Source organism: Ailuropoda melanoleuca, chromosome 2, assembly GCF_002007445.2.
Source record: "Ailuropoda melanoleuca isolate Jingjing chromosome 2, ASM200744v2, whole genome shotgun sequence".
Lineage (NCBI taxonomy): Eukaryota > Metazoa > Chordata > Mammalia > Carnivora > Ursidae > Ailuropoda > Ailuropoda melanoleuca.
Window position 1 is genome coordinate 77613498 of NC_048219.1, and position 6000 is coordinate 77619497.

The following is a 6000-nucleotide window of genomic DNA, read 5'->3' on the forward strand; positions in this document are numbered from 1 at the left end:
GTGAGTCAACCTCTCCAAGCCACCATTTCCTTTTCTGAATGTGGGAATCATAACAATACTGACCTGGTGGATTTAGAGACATGGAGTTAGAGATCTAGACAGTGGCTAACACAGAGTGGGACACTCAGTGAGAGCTCGCCAACTCTCAGCTGCCTGGGAGTGTCCAGCAGTGGAGGGGACAGTCTCACCAAGCCTTGGGGCTCCATCATTAACACCATACTTGCAGAGGCCAAGGATTGCGGAAGAGGAAAGCCACCAAAGATGTCTGAAATAAATGAGTCATGCACCAGTTCTCCTTGCGCCTTCCCCAATGACCAAGTCAAAGGTATTGGTTTAGGGCTGCCCTTGATGCTCATGAAAATCAGATTTTGTCTGAAAGGAACTTTGAGGAGCAGGAAAGAATGTGTTACCTTGGGATCCCTGGGTGGGTCAGTAGGTGAAGCGTCTGCCTTCAGCTCAGGTCATGATCTCAGGGTCCTTGGATCGAGCCCCGCATCGGGCTCCTTGCTCAGCAGGAAGCCTGCTTCTCCCTCTGCCTGCTGCTCCCCCTGCTTGCTCACTCTCTCTCTGAAAAATAAATAAAATCTTCAAAAAAATTTAGAAAAATAAAAAAGAATGTGTTATCTAGGGTAACTTGCACCTGCTTGGAGACTGTTAAATGCTCAGGGTGAGGTGGGGTTCCGGCCCTAGCTGTCACTTCCTTTTCTGCTGTAGGATTACTTTGTGTTCACTGGCAGCATTTCCTCCCCCAGTAGCTGGCATAAGCTCATCAGTCAGCTCTGCAGACTGAATAGACCCAGGGAAGCCAAACCCATCCTTATCCCTTAGCTCTGTGATAGAGCCTTCAGTATGTCAGGACCTGCCTGGGAGCTGGGTCTCCCTCTGGGTGGGGCCTGAGCATTATGGGTGCCCTTCAGGAGGTCTGATGAGAGAGATTTTGGTGGCTGGTTCCTAACAGGCCCTGAGAAGTCCCCTGCTGAAACAATGTGGGGTGACTGACAGATTTGTTTCTCCGTCCTAAGCTTTCATGCATTTCTTGACTCTAGGAGCTGAGTCTGCTTTATGTGCTTGGGATGCTGAGCTAAGAGCAGACACATCCTTGCTCAGGGAGGTATCAGAGGAGAGGAGAGAGTGGATCTACAGTTCATGAGCACAGAAGTACAAGGGAGACAGCTCATGTGTAACACATATGCCTGGACAGAGGCTTGGGAGACATGGGGAGGGACCACCAGGTCTGGAGGCCACAGGAAGTCAGCCTGTCGGGATCAGAGGATGGTGGCTATAGACATGGGTGCCAAGGATGGCAGGTGAAGTGGGGTGAGTTGAATGAGTAGGGCCTTCACTCTCTGAAACTCTTTTCCTCATTGCTTCTCCATGCCTCCAGTCTTCTTCCCCTGTCCTCTTTGACATTCACTATGGTTCCAACACGTACTGATTATTACAGCTGGAGAGAAGCTGTCAGGAACCTGCCAACTTGCCTCAGCCCTAAGTGGCATTTCATGTGCTTGGATCTCCCTTCTGGCTGGCCTGAAGAGCACAGAGCAGCAGGAGGCCAATGCTGGTCCAGAACCTGGCCACCTACAGAAGCTTTAGGCCAAGCTCTGACCTGTAGCCCAACTTATCCAGATGTCAGGGCTCAGGCTCTGGTTTCTGTGCTTGAGCTAATTGGTCTGTTTGGAGAAGCATTTCAGCCTCTGCCCTCTGGGCACCTGTTCCTGGGAAGCTGCCCCTCCTTCAGCCTTGGCCTTTGCATTGGACTTCTACAGCTACTGAGTTATCATTCTAAGCCATGTCTGATGGCCTCTGGCTTGAATCTGGAAAGCTGAAAATTTGTTCAGACAGTAGAGTCTAAATTAAATATTAGATCTGAGAGGGTTTCACATACTTCATAGCATGACCTCATTGGGATATTTACTTGCTGTTCTCCTGGTTCTCCCAAATTAATAATGGAGTAAAATCCTGTTTTGACATTCAGAGCTGATTTGCTTACATTCTGTTGAACTGCACCTGCTCTGTGAGAGAGTGGGTGTGTGTCAGGAGGCTGGGAGAAGTGGGCGCAGACGACACAAGCTTTAATGGAGATGCATGGCTTGAGCATTTTATACATAAAAATATCATTCAGCCCTAAAATTGTGGGTCACCTACTATATGACAAGCCCTGGATTAGACTCCAGTGGCAGAATAAAGTCATGGACGATACTGCCTTGTCTTAGGAAGTTTGTGTTGGGGAAATAATAGCAAATACACAAGCATCAGCTGAAAACAGCAAAATACAAAGACAGACCTATCCCTCCTCCCATTGCACATACACTCACATCAGCTACACATCTGTACATATCTGGCCATATGTGGGAAGACCTACCCAGGCTGTGGGTTTTGAGATTTTGATCATCAAAACCTACAAGTAAAAATCCCCCCTTTTTGAATCTGCATTTCATTATAACATTGTGGTCTGAGATGGGCTCTGGTGCCTGACGGTCTGGGTGAGAATCTGGCTCCTTCCATACTAGCTGTTTGAATTTAGACACACCAGTTAACCTCTCTGCTTCAGTTTCCTCATCTGTAAAATAGAGATTACAGTGTCTACTTCACAGAATTGCTCAGAGGTTTCAAGAAGTGAAAAGAAGTGCATGCTTAGAACAGCATGAGACACATGGGCAGTGCTCAGGCCATGGGGGAAAAGGGGGCTCATTTTTAGGATGGGGACAATTAAGAGAATATTTGCTTGGTTTTAGGAGAGGAGAGGGTCCTGGCAACTTGGTGCTTTCTATATGGCCACTGAGTCCCAACTCAGTTCCACTCATCAAACATATATGAGAATCTGACAAGCATTTGTTATGTAGGGTTGTGGGAAAACAGAGATACTTGAGGCATGGAATCCACGGTCTACTTTAGGATGCGAAACAAATAGACAGATAAAAATAAAGAGTAGACCGTGAAAAATACCACAAAAACTTAGGAAGACTCATTAAGTTGTGGGTACGGAGGTCAGGGAAGACTTGTGTGTATTGGAGGGAAATGTTGCGGTTATTAAGAACAGCATGGATCAGAGGAGGCAGGGAATTTTGGTATGCATTTGAGAACAGGGCAGAATCTAATTTGGTTGAAGCAAACTGGAATAAGAAGCGTTGGTTTGAGCTACCAACGGAGAGAGGAAACGCAAAGCCATTGAGACTTCTCACTTTGTCAATAGGCAACAGAGGCCCGTTGAACGGGGTAGTAATAAGAGATATTGGAGGTCGAACCATTTTATATTTTAAAACTAATAGAATATAGCGGGTGAGGAAGAAGATGAGAGAATCAAAGATTACAACATAATTTTCTACCCGGGTGACTAAGGGCGCGGTGCTATTTGCTGGAAATAGGGAAGTCAGAAGAAGGCGCTGGTTAAGCAAAAGGCAGAAATTGCTCTACTTGGACCGTTTGGGTTGAAAATGCTAGTGAGTCATCCCAGTGGCAGTGACCTGCAGCCTGTTGGAAAAGAGGCACTAGAGAGAGAGGCTAAGGATAGGGAGGTGGATTTGGGAGCTAGCTCCAAAGAAGGTCGCACCACGGGAATGAATCATGGCCCGGGAAGGGACTGTAGGACAAGGAAAGAGGACTAAGGCTGGACCTTGGTGACAGAACACTGATGGGACAGGCAGAAGAAGAGGAACCATGAGGAAGACTAAAGAGGAATAACACTAGTGAGGAGAAGCAAGGCAGTTCAGTGTCATGGAAGCCAAAAATATGGAGACTTCAAGAGGGTAAGACCCGAGAAGAGGCTCAGTGGAGGCTGCTGGTGACCTCTGAAAGCCATCTACATACAGTTCTGGGATGGTGCCATGTTGACAGGGTCCAAATAATTGTTGGTTATTGAAAAAGAACTGACTCTGGGAGGACCGAGCATTTAAGAATAAGGGCAAGTAAGGAGTGAGACAGTAAGGTAGTGCAAGGAAGAGGCGGTTCAAAGGGTTATGGGAAACATGAGAGGCTTTGTAGACTAAAGAAAGAGATGCACTGCTGAGCTCACCCTGTCCCACCTACCTTTCTAATGCAGGAAATTAAGATCAGAAAAGAGAACAAGAGAAGATGGCTGGTTGGTTGCTGGACACCAGAATATGAAGAAATTGATGTGAGTGGCCGAAATGGAGAGTGGGAGACGGCATATATAAACTCATCATTGAGAAAACAGATTAATTACAAAATAGAATTGCCCGATTATGAACTGAATACTGAATCAGTTAGAATATTTTAATATAAACATATATTCTTGAGGAACACAACTTAGATGATATCAAATATATTTAGAATGCTGAGCAGGCAGAAGGGAAGCAGTTCATGTTTCTCCAGCCTTGCCCTTGATCATCGCTGTGACTTTCTGAGAGTTACTGACCCCTCTCTGTCTCAGATTTTCATCCATATAATAGGGATGGTAACACTTCCCAAGGCTGTTGCATTGTTGTAAGGACTGGATGAGATATTCAGGAATTGGAATGCATGAGAGCTATTTATCCCAGTGCTTTGCACGTTATAAGCAGGTGTTCCATAAATACTGGCTATCATTACTATAAGCTTTTCTTGGCTGTCTGTTAGCGCAGTCTTGGAGAGAGTAGTTGGGCAGTCAGGACCCTGGGATTTAGCTGGACAGATGCTAACACTTGCCCTGGATAGATAAATGCAGCTGATGTAGAGGTGAGAGACTGTGTGTGACTTCACAAAAGAGAAAAGTGAAGAGAAGGGGAAATCAGGGAAATAACAGAAGTCTGTGTGTGAGTATCTGTGAGTGTGTGTGTGTGTGTGTGTGTGTAGGGAGAGATGACAAAACTAGGGAAAGACAGCATTTGATGACTCGTAGAAATGGATTCCACTCACCACTGAGGGGCTGACTTCAATACAGGAAACCCAACCAAATTGTGGCTTCCCAATTTGCACTTGTGAATACTGGTGCCCCTTTTCAACTCTCCAGCCAAACCTGCAAATATATAATCCAGAGCCACAAGTTTCTCTCATTTTGACTTTGTAGCAATGCCGTTCTAATCAATGACTATCTATTCCCCTCCTCCCCAGCCCCTACCTCAAGAAATGAGAGCAATACTGAGAGCATCAGACCGAAGATTTGGTGTATGGTTCAAATTCATGATCTATCTTCTCCAAATGTTGGCTTTCTCGTCTCTGTTGATGACCTACTATGTACCATTTTGAACGCCTGTTGGACTTAATAAACTTGCCTCTCCAGGTATTTGGCTCAGGTGGGTGCTCCTCTAGGATATGGCGATCAAGTATGCATTGATATCACCCAGAACCTCTGCTCTCATGCATCATCTTTTTCCAGTCTGAGGATCCCTTACTCTGCCTGGGGAGACAGCTTTTTGGTCTGGCAACACTCCTCCCTTCCATCATGACATTGGAGCTCCTGAGCCCTGCTCCATGTGCACGAGGGCTGACCAGTGAGGAGGCAGTAATGTGAATACTGTACCCCAGGTGTATGTGGCATGGCTCACTGCTCTGTAAGGGGATCTGTGGGTTATCTGGGGCCAGCTTTTAACCCCAGACTACTTTCCCCTTAACCAGCTTCCTCTTGCTATCTCGTTCAGAGTGCATGGGGGAAAATGCAATCTCACTTAAAAATTAACTCAAACATCTGCTGGTAGCCTCCACTACCATTTATTTCATGCATTTCAGTCTTAAAAATGACTTTTGGGGGCACCTGGGTGGCACAGCGGTTAAAGCGTCTGCCTTCGGCTCAGGGCGTGGTCCCGGCGTTATGGGATCGAGCCCCATATCAGGCTCCTCCACTATGAGCCTGCTTCTTCCTCTCCCACTCCCCCTGCTTGTGTTCCCTCTCTCGCTGGCTGTCTCTATCTCTGTCGAATAAATAAATAAAATCTTTAAAAAAAATGACTTTTGGATAATCTCTTGTGTATCTCCAGCGCTGCTCCCCTCCAGGAGCAGAATAGATACAGAGCTGCCTGTGTGTATCTACGTGGACATCTCTCTCTCTCTCTCCTCCAACGCTTT

The 6000-nt window shown here is 46.4% G+C and overlaps 1 protein-coding gene and 1 long non-coding RNA gene across 8 annotated transcripts in view; one reads left to right on the plus strand and one right to left on the minus strand.

The window, feature by feature from the left end:
• KCNA2 (potassium voltage-gated channel subfamily A member 2) overlaps positions 1-690 on the minus strand; it is a 41462-nt gene extending 40772 nt beyond the window's left edge. For 6 of the 7 annotated variants that reach the window (XM_011236154.3, XM_034654066.1, XM_019809048.2 and 3 more), the window contains exon 1: positions 411-689. The gene's annotated coding sequence lies outside the window, so the exon portion shown is untranslated. Of the gene's footprint in view, positions 1-410 lie in introns of all 7 variants that reach the window. The other variant, XM_034654069.1, reaches the window with a different exon arrangement.
• A 2794-nt stretch (positions 691-3484) lies between these two features.
• LOC117801031 lies at positions 3485-5788 on the plus strand. The gene is made up of 3 exons (XR_004623351.1): positions 3485-3746; positions 4040-4114; positions 5050-5788. It is a non-coding gene; the product is annotated as an uncharacterized LOC117801031 (long non-coding RNA).
• The last annotated feature ends 212 nt before the right edge of the window (positions 5789-6000 follow it).